The following is a 22,994-nucleotide window of genomic DNA, read 5'->3' on the forward strand; positions in this document are numbered from 1 at the left end:
CGGGTGACCAGAGGGGCGCCGGACGTCGCTCAGTTGGGGCCAACACTCATGAGGAGCACTGGCCCGGGGGTTGATTAAATTATCCTCGGGGCCCGGAAAGTCCCTATGCAATTTTATTAGGTGTTTAGGCAAATGTAGTACCAAAGCTGGGCCTTGCCAGACCAGCCTTAATCTAAAACGAATTATCAAGGGGGTCGCCATAACAACCCCGATCGTGTTAGGAGCGCTCATTTATGGAACATAACACCGGTAGCCGGAAACTAAGGGGGCAAAGGTGGAACAAAACACCAGGCTAGAAAGGCCGAGCCTTCCACCTTTTACCAAATATATAGGTGCATTAAATTAGATAGCATTTGATATGGTGATATAACAAGGAACCCATGCTTTCGCATGGAAGCATCTGCACCTGCAACTAGCAACGCTAACACAGGGTTAAGCAAGTGGTAACATAGCCAATCAGTGGTTTGCTAGGATGAACAGGTTGAAAGTTTCATGGCATTGTTGAGAGGCTGATATTAAACATGTGGTAGGCAACGAGACATAAACGATAGAAGCGATAAACTAGCATGGCAATGATAGTAATGGTATCTGGGGAAATGGTCATCTTGCCTGAGATCCCGGTTGGAAGAAGAATGCCTCCGTGAAGCAGACGAACCGACGTAGTCGAACGGGTCCTCACATCCGACACGCTTGCGGAACTCTATCGAGACGGAGGAAAACAGAAACAAGCATCAACACACAGAATTCACCACACGGTGCACAACACATATGATGCATGAACGGTCTAATGCAAGGCATGACAATCACAACAATCAAACACTACACATTAAGTGAAGTTCAATTTGCAACGAGTTGCATATTGGCGAAACTGCACGTTTAATTATTTAGTTCTATCCCGATTAGATACACGGCAATATTAATGTTGTCAAACATGCGAGAGGTGAACTGGAAATTAATCTACCTATCTAGACATTTTAAATGAGGTCGGAAATGACATATAGCATCTCCGAGACGACCTCATATGTTAATTTACAATTCTGTCCAGATCTGAACTAATGCATTTAATTAGTTGTTAAACAGCAAAACAAATAGGTTCACGTGATTCTACACGTCATTTCAAGCAATCTACACATAAAGAACATCTCCAACGGAGCTACGGATCAAAAGTTACAAGCACCGCAAGATATGATGGCATGAATGCAATATGTGTGCAACGACGGTCACGGGCACTTCAAAACATACATCCAGCAATAGAAAATGAAACTACACGAGATTCTAAGCAAGTTTCATTTAGGACACGATCAAATCGGAGCTATGGTTCAACAACTACGAGCAAAACAAGAACTGACTACAATCTGCCAAAATCAGCCACATAACATTTTCTACGCCCCACAACTATGAGCTACACAACTCCGATAAACTCAAGAAAGGCATGACACAAAATAGGGCAAGAATCAATTCTACAAACAACTAACAACAACTAGCATGGCAGCAAGGGGTACAACTAACTCTATTGGACCAACCTCAAAAGAGCTACACATCACAAGATACAAGCAAGACAAGACAACAACAAAATATAACAGATTTCAGACATAGAAATATTTCAGCTCCTCCAAATCAACACTATTTCTAGCAACTTGAGGGAAATCAAACCACACCTATGCATGCATTTCTATTGCAACTAAAAATACCATAGTCTAGTCTAAACACCCAAGAACAACTTCCTAGTTGACAACTCCGTCAAACGACGCACGGAATAAATTCTACGAATTGAACAAAAGGGCATCACGGCAAAATATCTTGCGAACTAACTTATTCAAATGCTAAAACTATTTGCACAGAAAAATCACATGGATTTTTCTACCCCGAAAACATATAAAATATGTGGGGTTGCAACACAAAATAATGCCACACATAAATGCGAGAAAATAACCTATACGCGGGAAAATAAATTAGCGGCAATTCCCTACACACAAAAATACAAATGACCGGTCTAAAATACATGGGAAAATGGTTCCTAAAACATGGACATTTCTACTACGACATACGGTCAAACCGGACACGCGCGAAAAAAAACTATGTGCAAAACAAAATGGACAGCACACGTATCTACGCATATGGCATGCTAAATGACGTCAAACAATTATGCAAGTCGTAAATTCGCAATCTACGTGAATTTCTACACGAAAAACATATACAACTCATCGCGATCCGACTTACGGATTTAAGGTTACGGGCACCTAAATATAACTCTAATATCTGGAATTTAATTAAATTCCGAATAAACCTAATATACTAATGGGCTGAACAACATGCGCAACATAGCTACAGAGCGCTGGGGCGAGGCTTACCAATATGTACTGAACCCATATCAACAGGTGGTACACCGTGATGCACAAAAACGAAACAAAAAATATGTGCCCACTGGGATTTGATCCCAGGTCTCCTGGGTGGAATGTGAGGGCAGTAGCCACTGCAGTAATCATTTACTCATGCGAAAATCCACTTGCAAAAGGATAAATCAGAACTATACTAAGGTGCACATGAGTTCACTCCACAAAATAACCAGAGCAAAAACTGGGTGACTGGGATTCGAACCCAGCACCTCTCGCTGTGTGAAAGCGCATGCCACCACTAGGCTACAAGAGGATAGTGGTACAGTACTAGATTTCGCTGCAGATGAAACATGCCCCAATGCTTACCTGACAAAATTGAACCTGAAACAGAGATTCGCTGCACTGTCTCTTTGGCTGGGGATGCAAGCGCAGGTGCGGCGGCGGGCTGGACATCGCGTGCTGGCCGGGAATGGAGCGGGGGCAGGAAGATCTCTCGGATCCGGAGGTACAGGGCGTCGGGGTGGCCGGATCCGGCTGTAGGAGGTCTTTCCTTGACGTCCATGGCGACGATGGGGAGCTCCTGGGCTGCTCCTGCGGGACAGAGAGGGTGGAGAGGAAGAGCGTGAGGGGAAGAGAGAGGTAGGAGGGGAAGGAATAAGGAGAGGGCATCACGGGTCTGGGTTGTGGTGGTGCTACTCCGGCGGCGACGCTCGCCGGTGTAGCTGCCGGATGGCTGGATGAAGGTGGCGGCGCTGCAGTTGCCTCGATCCAGATTGGATCGAGCACTATGGGAGGAGAGGTGGGTCGCTCGGGTGGCTGGAGGCCATCAGATCTCCATCCCACGGTCCCAGATGGATGGATCGGTGGTGGAGGTTGGTGGCTGCCGGTTGGGGTGGAGCTGAAAACGAGGTGGCCACGGGGGTGGCGGCGGATGGATCCCGAGGTGGGATTTGATTCTAGGGTTGGACTAAAATGGCTAGGGTTCATCTCCTATTTATAACAGGGGTCCAAATAGAGGGAGGTTGGGACTGTTTGGAGGCATCGGATCGCGATCGGATGACTCTGGACGAATGGGGAGGTTAGTTGGGCTGCAGTGGGTTGTGCAGAGTAGGCTAGCCGGAGATGAGAGGGAACACGGGCACCCGGCAACGTAATTTTAAACACCAAAAAACGTCCAACAATAAACGGAATACGGTGCCACTACGGTCGACCGTTCGGGTACCAGACGAACTCCGATCACGACGAAACTTGAGAGGCGGCCTACCTATATCAAAATAACACTGCACATCAAATCTCAACCCAATTAGAGAAACTTTTACGCACACTTTAAAAACAGGGTATTTGACAATGCCGCAAGCGCGTGCGTGTGCGGTCGGCCTCAGAACGAACAACGACGAGAACCGGCAACTAACAACGGATGCAAGTTTTGAAAACTGGCGGCAACGGAATGCCGATGCAATGCAGATGATGCGCATGATGCAATGATGATGCGACAAAAGAAAATAGACACACGACGAAAACGGAAAGAAAGGGGAATCTTCTGGAACGTCGGTCTCGGGCTGTCACTACTCTCCTACACTACAAGAGGATCTCGCCCCGAGATCCAAGAATGAAAGGGGAAGAGGATGAGAAAGAACAAGAGGTAAAAACTTAGTCGCTTCTTTGACAAATGAGTGAAACCAATGACCCTTGAAGATTGCAAAGAGATGAGGAATGATATGAGAAAGAAGCAAGAATTCACGGAAAATTTCGGCAGCACTTCGGTAGGAAAATTGGACAAAAAATTCGATAAGATGGAAGAAATAGACAATATTCATAACAAACAACTAAATAGAGCAAGGGAACACCATGATCTTGACAGAACCACAAGATTGACCCAAAAGAGCAACAACACAATGCCTCCGGAACAATAGAATAGGAACTAGCTCAAGCGGAAGAAGAGAATGAAGAAAAGAATGACAACTATCATCACAATAGAATTGAGGAGCCTCCGGGCAGAAGAATAGACGGAGTAGTTGGAAAAACCACAACAAAAAGAATAAGATAGTAGTGGGCTTATGAAAATCGTCTCAGCAAATATGAGGTGACAAACAACCACTAAAAGAACCAAGGATAGATTACGAGAAACAAGATATGAAAAATTACTTACACCAGGAGGAAACATTGAGAACTGGGATTAATGACAAGCACCATGATAGCACAATCCATAGGAAAAGCTTTAGGTGAAATCCAAACCAAGATAGCTCAATGAAGAAATCATGGGTTAAGAATAATCTCATGATCAAAGGATTGGTGGATTTAATTATCCCATTTTTGAAAGGAAATCTCTTCAAGGCTCCTACACTAACAAGAATGCTGTAATACCACCTCAAAAGATAAAGGAAGAAGAAATGCACTCGGAAATGCAAGATGAGAAAACTTGAGGTTCTCTAATAAGAATCTTGAAGAACACTTGAGAATGGATTGAAACCTTGATGAACCACCATGAAGGACCTCCGTATACAAATGAATGATGCAAAGATATCAAGGTAGAAAATAATAAGATTATGACCTTGTCAAGATTTAGATGAAGCATCACAAAGAGATACTTAAAAGAACTTAGAACTCTGGAAAAGAAAGATAAGCATCTGGGAAAAGAATCGATATCATGAGTCACTCTGGGAGAAGAATTGAAATATCTTGGAAGAAGGAAGAACAAGAATAAGAATTATGTTATGCTTATCCTTCATCAAGTTTAAATGATGACAAGCAACGGATTTAGCATACAACTTGTTATTCTTGAAATAATCTTGAAGAGACAGAGAGATAACCACCACTTGAGGCATGATTGCACGACGCATTGGTAAGAATTCACAATTGAATGGGAAATTCCAAGAATGCATGGAAACACCTGAGAATGAAGAGATCATGAGCCACCTGAGAGAAAACTTCAACAAGGCACCGGATAACCGAGAGACGAACGAAGAGACAACAATTGGGAAGAATTGAGGATGAAAGCTGAAAGCTGAGAATGACCAAAATCTTCTGGATGATGGCCTTCGGAGGATCGAGAATGAAAACAACTCAAAAAAGCACCGGATAGCAAGAAATAGATTCTCATGATTGACAACAATTAAGAAGATGGCACCAAGCTGAAATGATGAATCTCCAAGAGAATGAACCAAGATTGAGAGAAACACTCCTTTGAATTTGCAAGGTGAGAATGATGACAAGAACAACACCAAGAATTAATGAGACACTCCGGAATAAGAAAGAATGAAAGGTTGAGCCATATGAGAATTAATTCAAATAGATCTTGGAGAAGGAATATGACTGATGAAAATCATGCTTACGTCATAGTTGAAAAGAGTTAAAGATCTCCGGATGATTACAAGAGCCAGACAAGATCCTGGGAAAACCCTGTGGGTTATGGGCCCACTCGAAGAAACCACCGTTAGAAAAGATTGCTTAGAAGAGAGATATTGCACCGGTAAAAAGAAAACTAGATGAGGTTGAGCACCTCGAAATAATTGAAAAGATTAAAAACAAAAATTACTGAGATAACTTCAACGCTCTGGATCGAAAATAGATAATTGAATAAGCGAGATAGACTGAAAAGAATTCCCAACATGGGAAAGAATTTACAAGGATGAAAAGGATATGATGAACACGGACAACTGAATTAAATTCACCGGAAAAGATAACACGACTGAATAAGGATGAACACGAAGGTCCTGAGAATCTTCACAATGAAACACCGTGTAAGAGAGAAAAGAACAGACAGCGGAAGCACAAAGAAGAGAAAACTCTTGGATGAAAATTGAACCACTGAAGAAAAGGGTGGGAGGGCGGGGAAAATTAAAGATAACTTGGGACAGATGAGATGAACTCCGGAGTAATATGAGAGAATGATCTTGCAAAAATTGGAAAGGATAGAATTACTTGAAGAGAGACACACAGGTTGAAAAAGAATGAACATGACGACTCCGGTTGACAAGAATTGATATGACAATTGATTGAGCAAAGAATTAATACTCTCGTAAAAATATGAGAACACCTCTTAGAAAAGATCTGAAATCACCACTTGACATCGAAGCAACTTGAATTACCATATTCAACAAAACAAAGGGAGAGGCTTATGAAACAAGCCAGAACCAACTCATGAGAGAGATTTCGTCCGATATTTTCGTGGACAGGATCGCACGGGCTCGATTTTACAACAGCCATCAAGTGCAAGGCAGTGCACCCGACATACGAAGCATCCCCGAGTCGTAGCAAGCTACAAGGACTCTGTAAGACACAACGTGTACCGCTGTAAGTCGACCGTGAACAAACAAATCCACTAGATGTCGAACCCCAACCTAACATCATGCATTTGTTGGAAGATTGTCCTATAAGCAACTACTTGAATTCCCACCTATGAATTCCCGAAATTTCTGGTCATGCAATCTGGTACACGGATACAAGGAGTATTTCACACAACTCCTAAACTAACTCGTCACCTGTATCACATCCGTCAACACACGGCCAGAATCTCGGGCCTTCATCTACAACAGACCCTCGTGATCACAACGATACAAAGTATGGCAATACTACCAAACAATCTCCACCAGTACTGGGGACATCGGGGTTATCTCGCCACTACTAGTATTGAAGCAATTACGAACATCCTTCGTCCTGAGATACTAAGAAATTTTAATGATAACGATGTGCTCAAGAATCCCCTCGAGCTCAACTCCCCTGAGACTTAGAGCAGATAGGAGGCACCAAGACAGAACTCCATCACATCAGCATCATATAGATCGCAAGAATATCTACGCGATCCTAAAATTTTTTTGAGTGAGAAGAGGAGTAGAATTAAAATATTACGTCAAGATTCCTCACCAGAGCATAGAAGAGGAGAAAAAAGAACCCTACTCTCCGATATATAACTAGACTCAAAGCAGTTTTTCACTAGACTCGACTCGGCCAAGTTCGATCAATCAAGGGGGCTCCTAGGTCGGTACTGCTCTGATACCAACTTGTCACGCCCAAGATGCGACCCTATCCCCAGTTTGGCACGAGGGCCTCGTCAGGGATAGAAGCGCATCTCGTCGTGTCGCAAGAATGGATATCGTCACAAGTACATGTACTGAAAAGAAGATATATATATATATATATATATATATATATATATATATATATATATATAGTTGGCTTACACTCGCCACAAGGTACATTAGAGTCACATCAGTACATTACATAATCATCAAGAGTAAGAGAAGGGTCCGACTACAGACGAAAACAAACGACAAAATAAGAACGACGTCCATCCTTGCTATCCCAGGCTGCCGGCCTAGAACCCTTCCTAGATCTATGAAGAAGAAGAAGAAGAAGCAACTCCAAATGAACAATCAACGCGCTCGCGTCAAGTAACCTCTACCTGTACCTGCAACTGGTGTTGTAGTAATCTGTGAGCCACAGGGGACTCAACAATCTCATTGCAAAAGGTATCAAGACTAGCAAAGCTTAATGGGTGAGTCATGGTTAAGTGGTGAGGTTGCAGCAGCGGCTAAGCATATATTTGGTGGCTAAACTTACGAGTACAAGAATAAAGAGGGGGATGTTCTACGCATAACGGACGTGAACTACAGTTGATCAAATGAATGATCCTGAACACCTACCTACGTCAGACATAACCGCACCGTGTCCTCGATCGGAGAAGGAACTCACGAAAGAGACAGTCACGGTTACGCACACAGTTGGCAAGTTTTTTAATTAAGTTAACTTCAAGTTATCTAGAACCAGTGTTAAACAAAGCTTCCACTTTGCCACATAAACGCGAGCATGGATTTTCGAAAGATTTAACCCTGCAGGGGTGCTACAACTAGTCCATCACAAATTACCACAAGCCGCATAGAAATCCTCAATCACGAAGCTCGCGATCTCGTCGGATTCCCTAGTGGAAAACCTCAACTCTGAGATTACCCAAAGCATCACCGGAATCCCGATGCACAAGATATCTCGTCAAAGGTAAAACTAATCCAGCAAGGCCGCCCGACGTGTCGACGATCCCGATAGGAGTCTCGTACCTCGTTCTCAGGACATGGCGGATGAGCTAGACGTCGGGATTGCTAAACCTCCGGGTGACCAGAGGGGCGCCGGACATCGCTCAGGTGGGGCCAACACTCATGAGGAGCACTGGCCCGGGGGTTGATTAAATTATCCTCGGGGTCCGGAAAGTCCCCATGCAATTTTATTAGGTGTTTAGGCAAATGTAGTACCAAAGTTGGGCCTTGCCAGACCAGCCTTAATCTAAAACGAATTATCAAGGGGGTCCCCATAACAACCCCGATCGTGTTAGGAGCGCTCATTTATGGAACATAACACCGGTAGCCGGAAACTAAGGGGGCAAAGGTGGAACAAAACACCAGGCTAGAAAGGCCGAGCCTTCCACCTTTTACCAAATATATAGGTGCATTTAATTAGATAGCATTTGATATGGTGATATAACAAGGAACCCATGCTTTCGCATGGAAGCATCTGCACCTGCAACTAGCAACGCTAACACATGGTTAAGCAAGCGGTAACATAGCCAATCAGTGGTTTGCTAGGATGAACAGGTTGAAGGTTTCATGGCATTGTTGGGAGGCTGATATTAAACATGTGGTAGGCAACGAGACATAAACGATAGAAGCGATAAACTAGCATGGCAATGATAGTAATGGTATCTGGGGAAATGGTCATCTTGCCTGAGATCCTGCTTGGAAGAAGAATGCCTCCGTGAAGCAGATGAACCGACGTAGTCGAACGGGTCCTCACATCTGACACGCTTGCGGAACTCTATCGAGACGGAGGAAAACAGAAACAAGCATCAACACAGAGAATTCACCACATGGTGCACAACACATATGATGCATGAACGGTCTAATGCAAGGCATGACAATCACAACAATCAAACACTAGACATTAAGTGAAGTTCAATTTGCAACGAGTTGCATATTGGCGAAACTCCACATTTAATTATTTAGTTCTATCCCGATTAGATACACGGCAATATTAATGTTGGCAAACATGCGAGAGGTGAAGCGGAAATTAATCTACCTATCTAGACATTTTAAATGAGGTCGGAAATGACATATAGCATCTCCGAGACGACCTCATATGTTAATTTACAATTCTGTCCAGATCTGAACTAATGCATTTAATTAGTTGTTAAACATAAAAACAAATAGGTTCACGTGATTCTACGCGTCATTTCAAGCAATCTACACATAAAGAACATCTCCAACGGAGCTACGGATCAAAAGTTACAAGCACCGCAAGATATGATGGCATGAATGCAATATGTGTGCAACGACGGTCACGAGCACTTCAAAACATACATCCTGCAAGAGAAAATGAAACTACACGAGATTCTAAGCAAGTTTCATGTAGGACACGATCAAATCGGAGCTACGGTTCAACAACTACGAGCAAAACAAGAACTGACTACAATCTGCCAAAATCAGCCACATAGCATTTTCTACGCCCCACAACTACGAGCTACACAACTCCGATAAACTCAAGAAAGGCATGACACAAAAGAGGGCAAGAAGCACTTCTACAAACAACTAACAACAACTAGCATGGCAGCAAGGAGCACTAGGAAAAGAAGACACAAAATGGCATCTCACACACTATTTCAGACTTAGTGAAAATTACACCTCATGAAAGTGCTGTTTTCGATCTCAAGCTATATTGACAGCAGCAAAACCTATAGCTACAGGTCTCCAAATGGCATGAAAATTTACATCATGCTAGAGAAACACAAGGGGTACAACTAACTCCATTGGACCAACCTCAACAGAGCTACACATCACAAGATACAAGCAAGACAAGACAGCAACAAAATATAACAGATTTCAGACTTAGAAATATTTCAGCTCCTCCAAATCAGCACTATTTCTAGCAACTTGAGGGCAATCAAACCACACCTATGCATGCATTTCTATTGCAACTAAACATTTCATAGGCTAGTCTAAACACCCAAGAACAACTTCCTAGTTGACAACTCCGTCAAACGACGCACGGAATAAATCCTACGAATTGAACAAAAGGGCATCACGGCAAAATATCTCGCGAACTAACTTACTCAAATGCTAAAACTATTTGCACAGAAAAATCACATGGATTTTTCTACCCCGGAAACATATAAAATATGTGGGGTTGCAACACAAAATAATGCCACACATAAATGCGAGAAAATAACCTATACGCGGGAAAATAAATTAGCGGCAATTCCCTACACGCAAAAATACAAATGACCGGTCTAAAATACATGGGAAAATGGTTCCTAAAACATGGACATTTCTACTACGACATACGGTCAAACCGGACACGCGCGAAAAAAAAACTGCGTGCAAAACAAAATGGACAGCACACGTATCTAGGCATATGGCACGCTAAATGACGTCAAACAATTATGCAAGTCGTAAATTCGTAATCTACGTGAATTTCTACACGAAAAACATATACAACTCATCGCGATCCGACTTACGGATTTAAGGTTACGGGCACCTAAATATAACTCTAATATCTGGAATTTAATTAAATTCCGAATAAACCTAATATACTAATGGGCCGAACAACATGCGCAACATAGCTACAGAGCGCTGGGGCGAGGCTTACCAATATGTACTGAACCCATATCAACAGGTGGTACACCGTGATGCACAAAAACAAAACAAAAAAAATATGTGCCCACTTGGATTTGATCCCAGGTCTCCTGGGTGGAAGGTGAGGGCACTAGCCACTGCAGTAATCATTTACTCATGCGAAAATCCACTTGCAAAAGGATAAATCAGAACTACACTAAGGTGCACATGAGTTCACTCCACAAAATAACCAGAGCAAAAACTGGGTGCCTGGGATTCGAACCCAGCACCTCTCGCTGTGTGAAAGCGCATGCCACCACTAGGCTACAAGCGGATAGTGGTACAGTACTAGATTTCGCTGCAGATGAAACATGCCCCAATGCTTAGCTGACGAAATTGAACCTGAAACAGAGATTCGCTGCACTGTTTCTTTGGCTGGGGATGCAAGCGCAGGTGCGGCGGCGGGCTGGACATCGCGTGCTGGCCGGGAATGGAGCGGGGGCAGGAAGATCTCTCGGATCCGGAGGTACAGGGCGTCAGGGTGGCCGGATCCGGCTCCAGGAGGTCTTTCCTTGACGTCCATGGCGACGATGGGGAGCTCCTGGGCTGCTCCTGCGGGACAGAGAGGGTGGAGAGGAAGAGCGTGAGGGGAAGAGAGAGGTAGGAGGGGAAGGAAGAAGGAGAGGGCAGCACGGGTCTGGGTTGTGGTGGTGCTACTCCGACGGCGACGCTCGCCGGTGCAGCTGCCGGATGGCTAGCCGAAGGTGGCGGCGCTGCAGTTGCCTCGATCCAGATTGGATCGAGCACTGTGGGAGGAGAGGTGGGTCGCTCGGGTGGCTGGAGGCCATCAGATCTCCATTCGACGGTCCCAGATGGATGGATCGGTGGTGGAGGTTGGTGGCTGCCGGTTGGGGTGGAGCTGAAAACGAGGTGGCCACGGGGGTGGCGCGGATGGATCCCGAGGTGGGATTTGATTCTAGGGTTGGACTAAAATGGCTAGGGTTCATCTCCTATTTATAACAGGGGTCCAAATAGAGGGAGGTTGGGACTGTTTGGAGGCATCGGATCGCGATCGGACGACTCTCGACGAATGGGGAGGTTAGTTGGGCTGCAGTGCGTTGTGTAGAGTAGGCTAGCCGGAGATGAGAGGGAACACGGGCACCCGGCAACGTAATTTTAAACACCGAAAAACGTCCGACAATAAACCGAATACGGTGCCACTACGGTCGACCGTTCGGGTACCAGACGAACTCCGATCGCGACGAAACTTGACAGGCGGCCTACCTATATCAAAATAACACTGCACGTCAAATCTCAACCCAATCAGAGAAAGTTTTACGCACACTTTAAAAACAGAGTATTTGCCAATGCCGCGAGCGCGTGCGTGTGCGGTCGGCCTCAGAATGAACAACGATGAGAACCGGCAATTAACAACGGATGCAAGTTTTGAAAACTGGCGGCAACGGAATGCCGATGCAATGCAGATGATGCGCATGATGCGATGATGATGCGACAAAAGAAAATAGACACACGACGTAAACGGAAAGAAAGGGGAATCTGCTGGAACGTCGGTCTCGGGCTGTCACAACTCTCCTACACTACAAGAGGATCTCGCCCCGAGATCCAAGAATGAAAGGGGAAGAGGATGAGAAAGAACAAGAGGTAAAAACTTAGTCGCTTCTTTGACAAACGTCGGTCTCGGGCTGTCACATAACCCATCCTAGTACTACTCTCGCCCAAGTACGCTTAACTTTGGAGTTCTGATGGGATCCGGTGCTTTAGTGCTGGTATGATCACATCCGACATGCAACTATCTATTTGTTCCTTATGCTTGCCCCTCCCGTGTCCATTGCCACATTTGCCTCGACAACGGAGACGAGTTTAACACAAGAATTTCACCGCTCCTTCTCTACCCCGACAACACGAGCACCGCTAGGACCTCTGTGACTTTTCCCACCGCGCTAGACACCCAATGACGCCGCCCCTAGACACGTCAACACTCAGAAGCAAGCTAAAACATATCACAAACGTCAAAAATAAGAAAACTAGTAAACATCAAAAATAAGAAAACGAGGTCATATAGATCACGCTCCCGCGTCATCCTTGGCACGTGGCGCAAAAATATTTAAAAAGGGGAATGCAAAACGAGGACACACGAGCACCGCCACGACCTCTGTGACTTTTCCCACCGCGCTTGACACCCAACGACGCCGCCCCTAGACACGCCAACACTGAGAAGCAAGCTAAAACATATCACAAACGTCAAAAATAAGAAAACTAGTAAACATCAAAAATAAGAAAACGAGGTCATATAGATCACACTCCCGCATCATCCTTGTCACGTGGCGCAAAAATATTTAAAAAGGGGAATGCAAAACGAGGACATCCCAAGAGGTCACCCATCCTAGTACTACTCTCGCCCAAGCACGCTTAACTTCGGAGTTCTGATGGGATCCGGTGCTTTAGTGCTGGTATGATCGCATCCGACATGCAACTATCTATTTGTTACTTATGCTTGCCCCTCCCGTTTCCATTGCCACATTTGCCTCGACAACGGAGACGAGTTTAACACAAGAATTTCACCGCTCCCGCTCTACCCCGACAACACGAGCACCGCCAGGACCTCTGTGACTTTTCCCACCGCGTTTGGCACCCAACGACTCCGCCCCTAGACACGTCAACAATGAGACGCAAGCTAAAATATATCACAAACGTCAAAAGTAAGAAAACTAGTAAACGTCAAAAATAAGAAAACGAGGTCATATAGATCACGCTCCCGCGCCATCCTTGTCACGTGGCGCAAAAATATTTAAAAAGGGGAATGCAACACGAGGACTTCCAAGGAGGTCACCCATCCTAGTACTACTCTCGCCCAAGCAAGCTTAACTTCGGAGTTCTGATGGGATCCGGTGCTTTATTGCTGGTATGATCGCATCCGATATGCAACTATCTATTTGGCCTTATGCTTGCCCCTCCCGTGTCCATTGCCACATTTGCCTCGACAACGGAGACGAGTTTAACACAAGAATTTCACTGCTCCCTCTCTACCCCGACAACACGACCACCGCCACGACCTCTGTGACTTTTCCCACCATGCTTGACACCCAACGACGCCGCCCCTAGACACGTCAACAATGAGACGCAAGCTAAAACATATCACAAACGTCAAAAATAAGAAAACTAGTAAACGCCAAAAGTAAGAAAACGAGGTCATATAGATCACGCTCCCGCGTCATCCTTGTCACGTGGCGCAAAAATATTTCAAAAGGGGAATGCAACACGAGGACTTCCCAGGAGGTCACCCATCCTAGTACTACTCTCGCCACACCTAATCCTAGTACTACTCTCGCCAAAGCACGCTTAACTTCAGAGTTTTGATGGGATCCGATGCTTTAGTGCTGGTATAATCGCATCCGACATGCAACTATCTATTTGTTCCTTATGCTTGCCACTTCTATGTCCATTGCCACATTTGCCTCGACAACGGAGACGAGTTTAACACAAGAATTTCACCGCTCCCTCTCTACCCCGACAACACAACCACCGCCACGACCTCTCTGACTTTTCCCACCGCGCTTGACACCCAACGACGCCGCCCCTAGACACGTCAACAATGAGAAGCAAGCTAAAACATATCACAAACGTAAAAAATTAGAAAACTAGTAAACGTCAAAAATAAGAAAACGAGGTCATATAGATCACGCTCCCGCGTCATCCTTGTCACGTGGCGCAAAAGTATTTAAAAAGGGGAATGCAACACGAGGAAAACTAGTAAACGTCAAAAGTAAGAAAACGAGGTCATATAGATCACGCTCCCGCGTCATCCTTGTCACGTGGCGCAAATATATTAAAAAAGGGGAATGCAACACGAGGACTTCGAAGGAGGTCACCCATCCTAGTACTACTCTCGCCCAAGCACACTTAACTTCGGACTTCTGATGGGATCCGGTGCTTTAGTGCTGGTATGATCGCATCTGAAATGCAACTTTCTATTTGTTCCTTATGCTTGCCCCTCCCGTGTCCATTGCCACATTTGCCTCGACAACGGAGACGAGTTTAACACAAGAATTTCACCGCTCCCTCTCTACCCCGACAACACAACCACCGCCACAACCTCTCTGACTTTTCCCACCACGCTTGACACCCAACGACGCCGCCCCTAGACATGTCAACAATGAGACACAAGCTAAAACATATCACAAACGTAACAAATTAGAAAACTAGTAAACGTCAAAAATAAGAAAACGAGGTCATAAAGATAACGCTCCCGCGTCATCCTTGTGACGTGGCGCAAAAATATTTAAAAAGGGGAATGCAACACGAGCACTTCCGAAGAGGTCACCCATCCTAGTACTACTCTCGCCCAAGCACGCTTAACTTCGGAGTTCTGATGGGATCCGGTGCTTTAGTGCTGGTATGATCGCATCCGACATGCAACTATCTATTTGTTCCATATGCTTGCCCCTCCCGTGTCCATTGCCACATTTGCCTCGACAACGGAGACGAGTTTAACACAAGAATTACACCACTCCCTCTCTACCCCGACAACAAGAGCACCGCCACGACCTCTAAGACAACGGAGACGAGTTTAACACAAGAATTTCACCGCTCCCTCTCTACCCCGACAACATGAGCACCGCCGCGACCTCTGTGACTTTTCCCATCGCGCTTGACACCCAACGGTGCCGCCCCTAGACACGTCAACAATGAGACGCAAGCTAAAACATATGAAAAACGTCAAAAATAAGAAAACCAGTAAACGTCAAAAATAAGAAAACGAGGTCATATAGATCACGCTCTCTCGCCGAAGCACGCTTAACTTCAGAGTTCTGATGGGATCCGATGCTTCAGTTCTAGTATGATAGCATCCAACATGCAACTATCTATTTGTACCTTATGCTTGCCCCTCCCGTGTCCATTGCCACATTTGCCTCGACAACGGAGACGATTTAACACAAGAATTTCACCGCTCCCTCTCTACCCCGACAACACGACCACCGCCACGACCTCTGTGACTTTTCCCACCATGCTTGACACCCAACGACGCCGCCCCTAGACACGTCAACAATGAGACGCAAGCTAAAACATATCACAAACGTCAAAAATAAGAAAACTAGTAAACGTCAAAAAAAAGAAAACGAGGTCATATAAATCACGCTCCCGCGTCATCCTTGTCACTTGGCGCAAAAATATTTAAAAAGGGGAATGCAAAACGAGGACATCCCACATTTACCTCGACAACGGAGACGAGTTCAACACATGAATTTCACCGCTCCCTCTCAACCCCGACAACACGACCACCGCCACGACCTCTGTGACTTTTCCCACCACGCTTGACACCCAACGACGCCGCCCCTAGACACGTCAACAATGAGACGCAAGCTAAAACATATCACAAACGTCAAAAATAAGAAAACTAGTAAACGTCAAAAGTAAGAAAACGAGGTCATATAGATCACGCTCCCGCGTCATCCTTGTCACATGGCGCAAAAATACTAAAAAAGGGGAATGCAACACGAGGACTCCGAAGGAGGTCACCCATCCTAGTACTACTCTCGCCCAAGCACGCTTAACTTCGGAGTTCTGATGGAATCCGGTGCTTTAGTGCTGGTATGATCGCATCCGACATGCAACTATCTATTTGTTCCTGATGCTTGCCCCTCCCATGTCCATTGCCACATTAGCCTCGACAACGGAGACGAGTTCAACACAAGAATTTTACCGCTCCTTCTCAACCCCGACAACACGACCACCGCCACGACCTCTGTGACTTTTCCCACCATGCTTGACACCCAACGACGCCGCCCCTAGACACGTCAACAATGAGACGCAAGCTAAAACATATCACAAACTTCAAAAATAAGAAAACTAGTAAACGTCAAAAATAAGAAAACAGGTCATATAGATCACGCTCCCGCGTCATCCTTGTCACATGGCGCAAAAATACTAAAAAAGGGGAATGCAAAACGAGGACTCCGAAGGAGGTCACCCATCCTAGTACTACTCTCGCCCAAGCACGCTTAACTTCGGAGTTCTGATGGAATCCGGTGCTTTAGTGCTGGTATGATCGCATCCGACATGCAACTATCTATTTGTTCCTTATGCTTGCCCCTCCCATGTCCATTGCCACATTTTCCTCGACAACGGAGACGAGTTTAACTCAAGAATTTCACCGCTCCCTCTCTACCCCAACAACACGAGCACCGCCACGACTTCTGTGACTTTTCCCACCGCGTTTGGCACCCAACGACGCCGCCCCTAGACACGTCAACAATGAGACGCAAGCTAAAACATATCACAAACGTCAAAAATAAGAAAACTAGTGAACGTCAAAAATAAGAAAACGAGGTCATATAGATCACGCTCCCGCGTCATCCTTGTCACGTGGCGCAAAAATATTTAAAAAGGGGAATGCAACACGAGGACTTCGAAGGAGGTCACCCATCCTAGTACTACTCTCGCCCAAGCACGCTTAACTACGGAGTTCTGATGGGATCCGGTGCTTTAGTGCTGGTATGATCGCATCTGGAATGCAACTATCTATTTGTTCCTTATGCTTGCCCCTCCCGTGTCCATTGCCACATTTGCCTCGACAACGGAGACGACTTTAACACAAGAATTTCACCGCTCCCTCTCTACCCCGACAACACGACCACCGCCACGACCTCTGTCACTTTTCCCACCATGCTTGACACCCAACGACGCCGCCCCTAGACACGTCAACAATGAGACGCAAGCTAAAACATATCACAAACGTCAAAAATAAGAAAACTAGTAAACGTCAAAAAAAAAAGAAAACGAGGTCATATAAATCACGCTCCCGCGTCATCCTTGTCACGTGGCGCACAAATATTTAAAAAGGGGAATGCAAAACGAGGACATCCCACATTTGCCTCGACAACGGAGACGAGTTCAACACAAGAATTTCACCGCTCCCTCTCAACCCCGACAACACGACCACCGCCACGACCTCTGTGACTTTTCCCACCATGCTTGACACCCAACGACGCCGCCCCTAGACACGTCAACAATGAGACGCAAGCTAAAACATATCACAAACTTCAAAAATAAGAAAACTAGTAAACGTCAAAAATAAGAAAACGAGGTCATATAGATCACGCTCCCGCGTCATCCTTGTCACGTGGCGCAAAAATATTTAAAAAGTGGAATGCAAAACGAGGACATCCCACGAGGTCACCCATCCTAGTACTACTCTCGCCCAAGCACGCTTAACTTCGGAGTTCTGATGGGATCCAATGCTTTAGTGCTGGTATGATCGCATCCGACATGCAACTATCTATGTGTTCCTTATGCTTGCCACTCCCGTGTCCATTGCCACATTTGCCTCGACAACGGAGACGAGTTTAACACAAGAATTTCACCGCTCCCTCTCCACCCCGATAACACGACCACCGCCACAAACTCTGTGACTTTTCCCACCACGCTTGACACCCAACGATGCCGCCCCTAGACACGTCAACAATGAGACGCAAGCTAAAACATATCACAAACGTCAAAAATAAGAAAACTAGTAAACGTCGAAAGTAAGAAAACGAGGTCATATAGATCACGCTCCCGCGTCATCCTTGTCACGTGGCGCAAAAATATTAAAAAAAGGGGAATGCAACACGAGGACTTCGAAGGAGGTCACCCATCCTAGTACTACTCTCGCCCAAGCACGCTTAACTTCGGACTTCTGATGGGATCCGGTGCTTTAGTGGTGGTATGATCGCATCTGAAATGCAACTATCTTTTGTTCCTTGTGCTTGCCCCTCCCGTGTCCATTGCCACATTTGCCTCGACAAAGGAGACGAGTTTAGCACAAGAATTTTACCGCTCCCTCTCTACCCCGACAACACGACCACCGCCACGACCTCTGTGACTTTTCCCACCGCGTTTGACACCCAACGACTCCGCCCCTAGACACGTCAACAATGAGATGCAAGCTAAAACATATCAGAAACGTCAAAAATAAGAAAACTAGTAAACGTCAAAAATAAGTAAACGAGGTCATATAGATCACGCTCCCGCGTCATCCTTGTCATGTGGCGCAAAAATATTTAAAAAGGGGAATGCAACACGAGGACTTCCCAAGAGGTCACCCATCCTAGTACTACTCTCTCCCAAGCACGCTTAACTTTGGAGTTTCGATGGGATCCGATGCTTTAGTGCTGGTATGATCGCATCCGACATGCAACTATCTATTTGTTCCTTAAGCTTGCCCCTCCCGTGTCCATTGCCACATTTGCCTCGACAACGGAGACGAGTTTAACACAAGAATTTCACCACTCCCTCTCTACCCCGACAACATGAGCACCGCCACGACCTCTGTGACCTTTACCACCACGTTTGGCACCCAACAAAGCCGCCCCTAGACACGTCAACAATGAGACGCAAGCTAAAACATATCACAAACGTCAAAAATAAGAAAACTAGTAAACGTCACAAATAAGAAAACGAGGTCATATAGATCACGCTCCCGCGTCATCCTTGTCACGTGGCGCAAAAATATTTAAAAAGGGGAATGCAATACGGGGACTTCGAAGGAGGTCACCCATCCTAGTACTACTATCGCCCAAGCACGCTTAACTTCGGACTTCTGACGGGATCCGGTGGTTTAGTGCTGGTATGATCGCATCTGAAATGCAACTATCTATTTGTTCCTTATGCTTGCCCCTCCCGTGTCCATTGCCACATTTGCCTCGACAACGGAGACGAGTTTAACACAAGAATTTCACCGCTCCCTCTCTACCCCGACAACACAACCACCGCCATGACCTCTGGGACTTTTCCCACCGCGCCTGACACCCAACGACGCCGCCCCTAGACACGTCAACAATGAGACGCAAGCTAAAACATATCACAAACGTCAAAAATAAGAAAACTAGTAAACGTCAAAAATAAGAAAACAAGGTCATATAGATCACGCTCCCGCGTCATCCTTGTCACGTGGCACAAAAATATTTAAAAAGGGGAATGCAAAACGAGGATTTGCCTTGACAACGGAGACGAGTTTAACACAAGAATTTCACCGCTCCCTCTCTACCCCGACAACACAACCACCGCCACGACCTCTGTGACTTTTCCCACCGTGCCTGACACCCAACGACGCCGCCCCTAGACACGTCAACAATGGGACGCAAGCTAAAACATATCGCAAACGTCAAAAATAAGAAAACTAGTAAACGTCAAAAATAAGAAAACGAGGTCATATAGATCACGCTTCCGCGTCAACCTTGTCACGTGGCGCAAAAATATTTAAAAAGGGGAGTGCAACACGAGGACTTCCAAGGAGGTCACCCATCCTAGTACTACTCTCTCCCAAGCACGCTTAACTTCGGAGTTCTGATGGGATCCGGTGCTTTAGTGCTGGTATGATCGCATCCGACATGCAACTATCTATTTGGCCTTATGCTTGCCCCTCCCGTGTCCATTGCCACATTTGCCTCGACAACGGAGACGAGTTTAACACAAGAATTTCACTACTCCCTCTCTACCCCGACAACACGACCACCACCACGACCTCTGTGACTTTTCCCACCACGCTTGACACCCAACGACGCCGCCCCTAGACACGCCAGCAACGAGACGCAAGCTAAAACATATCACAAACGTCAAAAATAACAAAACTAGTAAACGTCAAAAGTAAGAAAACGAGGTCATATAGATCACGCTCCCGTGTCATCCTTCTCACGTGCCGCAAAAATATTTCAAAAGGGGAATGCAACACGAGGACTTCCCGCACGCTTAACTTCGGAGTTCTGATGGGATCCGATGCTTTAGTGCTGGTATGATCGCATCCGACATGCAACTATCTATTTGTTCCTTATGCTTGCCCCTTCCGTGTCCATTGCCACATTTGCCTCGACAACGGAGACGACTTTAACACAAGAATTTCACCGCTCCCTCTCTACCTCGACAACACGAGCACCGCCATGACCTCTGTGACCTTTACCACCGCGTTTGGCACCCAACGACGCCGCCCCTAGACACGTCAACAATGCGACGCAAGCTAAAACATATCACAAACGTCAAAAATAAGAAAACTAGTAAACGTCAAAAATAAGAAAACGAGGTCATATAGATCACGCTCCCGCGTCATCCTTGTCACGTGGCGCAAAAATATTTAAAAAGGGGAATGCAACACGAGGACTTCCAAGGAGGTCACCCATCCTAGTACTACTCTCTCCCAAGCACGCTTAACTTCGGAGTTCTGATGGCATCCGGTGCTTTAGTGCTGGTATGATCGCATCCGACATGCAACTATCTATTTGGCCTTATGCTTGCCCCTCCCGTGTCCATTGCCACATTTGCCTCGACAACGGAGACGAGTTTAACACAAGAATTTCACTGCTCCCTCTCTACCCCGACAACACGACCACCACCACGACCTTTGTGACTTTTCCCACCACGCTTGACACCCAACGACGCCGCCCCTAGACACGCCAGCAACGAGACGCAAGCTAAAACATATCACAAACGTCAAAAGTATGAAAACTAGTAAACGTCAAAAGTAAGAAAACGAGGTCATATAGATCACGCTCCCGCGTCATCCTTCTCACGTGGCGCAAAAATATTTCAAAAGGGGAATACAACACGAGGACTTCCCGCACGCTTAACTTCGGAGTTCTGATGGGATCCGATGCTTTAGTGCTGGTATGATCGCATCCGACATGCAACTATCTATTTGTTCCTTATGCTTGCCCCTTCCGTGTCCATTGCCACATTTGCCTCGACAACGGAGACGAGTTTAACACAAGAATTTCACCGCTCCCTCTCTACCTCGACAACACGAGCACCGCCATGACCTCTGTGACCTTTACCACCGCGTTTGGCACCCAACGACACCGCCCCTAGACACGTCAACAATGCGACGCAAGCTAAAACATATCACAAACGTCAAAAATAAGAAAACTAGTAAACGTCAAATATAAGAAAACGAGGTCATATAGATCCCGCGTCATCCTTGTCACGTGGCGCAAAAATATTTAAAATGGGGAATGCAACACGAGGACTTCCAAGGAGGTCACCCATCCTAGTACTACTCTTGCCCAAGCACGCTTAACTTCGGAGTTCTGATGGGATCCGGTGCTTTAGTGCTCGTATGATCGCATCCGACATGCAACTATCTATTTGGCCTTATGCTTGCCCCTCCCGTGTCCATTGCCACATTTGCCTCGACAACGGAGACGAGTTTAACACAAGAAGTTCACTGCTCCCTCTCTACCCCGACAACACGACCACCGCCACGACCTCTGTGACTTTTCCCACCATGCTTGACACCCAACGACGCCGCCCCTAGACACGTCAACAATGAGATGCAAGCTAAAACATATCACAATCGTCAAAAATAAGAAAACTAGTAAACGTCAAAAGTAAGAAAACGAGGTCATATAGATCACGTTCCCGCGTCATCCTTGTCACGTGGCGCAAAAATATTTCAATAGGGGAATGCAACACGAGGACTTCCCAGGAGGTCACCCATCCTAGTACTACTCTCACCCAAGCACGCTTAACTTCGGAGTTCTGACGGGATCCGATGCTTTTGTGCTGGTATGATCGCATCCAACATGCAACTATCTATTTGTTCCTTATGCTTGCCACTCCCGTGTCCATTGCCACATTTGCCTCGACAACGGAGACGAGTTTAACACAAGAATTTCACCGCTCCCTCTCTACCCCGACAACACGACCACCGCCATGACCTCTGTGACTTTTCCCACTGCGCTTGACACCCAACGACGCCGCCCCTAGACACGTCAACAATGAGACTCAAGCTAAAACATATCACAAACGTCAAAAATAAGAAAACTAGTAAACGTCAAAAGTAAGAAAACGAGGTCATATAGATCACGCTCCCCCGTCATCCTTGTCACGTGGCGCAAAAATATTAAAAAAGGGGAATGCAACACGAGGACTTCGAAGGAGGTCACCCATGCAAGTACTACTCTCGCCCAAGCACGCTTAACTTCGGATTTCTGATGGGATCCGGTGCTTTAGTGCTGGTATGATCGCATCTAAAATGCAACTATCTATTTGTTCCTGATGCTTGCCCCTCCCGTGT

The 22,994-nt window shown here is 45.9% G+C and overlaps 16 non-coding genes and 1 pseudogene across 16 annotated transcripts; all 17 read right to left on the reverse strand.

The window, feature by feature from the left end:
* Positions 1-13,296: 13,296 nt before the first annotated feature.
* LOC123414476 lies at positions 13,297-13,415 on the reverse strand. Its single transcript, XR_006614435.1, has one exon. It is a non-coding gene; the product is annotated as a 5S ribosomal RNA (ribosomal RNA).
* Positions 13,416-13,748: 333 nt separating this feature from the next.
* LOC123414604 lies at positions 13,749-13,867 on the reverse strand. Its single transcript, XR_006614534.1, has one exon. It is a non-coding gene; the product is annotated as a 5S ribosomal RNA (ribosomal RNA).
* Positions 13,868-14,199: 332 nt separating this feature from the next.
* Positions 14,200-14,345, reverse strand: LOC123414248 (annotated as a pseudogene).
* A 442-nt stretch (positions 14,346-14,787) lies between these two features.
* On the reverse strand, positions 14,788-14,906 carry LOC123414946. The gene has a single exon (XR_006614856.1). It is a non-coding gene; the product is annotated as a 5S ribosomal RNA (ribosomal RNA).
* Positions 14,907-15,239: 333 nt separating this feature from the next.
* On the reverse strand, positions 15,240-15,358 carry LOC123414854. The gene has a single exon (XR_006614771.1). It is a non-coding gene; the product is annotated as a 5S ribosomal RNA (ribosomal RNA).
* Positions 15,359-16,435: 1,077 nt separating this feature from the next.
* Positions 16,436-16,554, reverse strand: LOC123414782. The gene has a single exon (XR_006614703.1). It is a non-coding gene; the product is annotated as a 5S ribosomal RNA (ribosomal RNA).
* Positions 16,555-16,886: 332 nt separating this feature from the next.
* LOC123414950 lies at positions 16,887-17,005 on the reverse strand. Its single transcript, XR_006614860.1, has one exon. It is a non-coding gene; the product is annotated as a 5S ribosomal RNA (ribosomal RNA).
* Positions 17,006-17,338: 333 nt separating this feature from the next.
* On the reverse strand, positions 17,339-17,457 carry LOC123414634. The gene has a single exon (XR_006614563.1). It is a non-coding gene; the product is annotated as a 5S ribosomal RNA (ribosomal RNA).
* A 638-nt stretch (positions 17,458-18,095) lies between these two features.
* Positions 18,096-18,214, reverse strand: LOC123414888. Its single transcript, XR_006614802.1, has one exon. It is a non-coding gene; the product is annotated as a 5S ribosomal RNA (ribosomal RNA).
* Positions 18,215-18,548: 334 nt separating this feature from the next.
* LOC123413851 lies at positions 18,549-18,667 on the reverse strand. The gene has a single exon (XR_006613963.1). It is a non-coding gene; the product is annotated as a 5S ribosomal RNA (ribosomal RNA).
* Positions 18,668-18,999: 332 nt separating this feature from the next.
* LOC123413899 lies at positions 19,000-19,118 on the reverse strand. Its single transcript, XR_006614006.1, has one exon. It is a non-coding gene; the product is annotated as a 5S ribosomal RNA (ribosomal RNA).
* Positions 19,119-19,451: 333 nt separating this feature from the next.
* On the reverse strand, positions 19,452-19,570 carry LOC123414013. The gene has a single exon (XR_006614106.1). It is a non-coding gene; the product is annotated as a 5S ribosomal RNA (ribosomal RNA).
* A 627-nt stretch (positions 19,571-20,197) lies between these two features.
* On the reverse strand, positions 20,198-20,316 carry LOC123414780. The gene has a single exon (XR_006614702.1). It is a non-coding gene; the product is annotated as a 5S ribosomal RNA (ribosomal RNA).
* Positions 20,317-21,065: 749 nt separating this feature from the next.
* Positions 21,066-21,184, reverse strand: LOC123413677. Its single transcript, XR_006613799.1, has one exon. It is a non-coding gene; the product is annotated as a 5S ribosomal RNA (ribosomal RNA).
* A 743-nt stretch (positions 21,185-21,927) lies between these two features.
* LOC123414733 lies at positions 21,928-22,046 on the reverse strand. The gene has a single exon (XR_006614657.1). It is a non-coding gene; the product is annotated as a 5S ribosomal RNA (ribosomal RNA).
* A 332-nt stretch (positions 22,047-22,378) lies between these two features.
* Positions 22,379-22,497, reverse strand: LOC123414599. The gene has a single exon (XR_006614529.1). It is a non-coding gene; the product is annotated as a 5S ribosomal RNA (ribosomal RNA).
* A 333-nt stretch (positions 22,498-22,830) lies between these two features.
* Positions 22,831-22,949, reverse strand: LOC123415007. The gene has a single exon (XR_006614913.1). It is a non-coding gene; the product is annotated as a 5S ribosomal RNA (ribosomal RNA).
* Between the last annotated feature and the right edge of the window lie 45 nt (positions 22,950-22,994).

This window comes from Hordeum vulgare, chromosome 7H (genome assembly GCF_904849725.1).
Source record: "Hordeum vulgare subsp. vulgare chromosome 7H, MorexV3_pseudomolecules_assembly, whole genome shotgun sequence".
In the NCBI taxonomy this organism is placed as follows: domain Eukaryota; kingdom Viridiplantae; phylum Streptophyta; class Magnoliopsida; order Poales; family Poaceae; genus Hordeum; species Hordeum vulgare.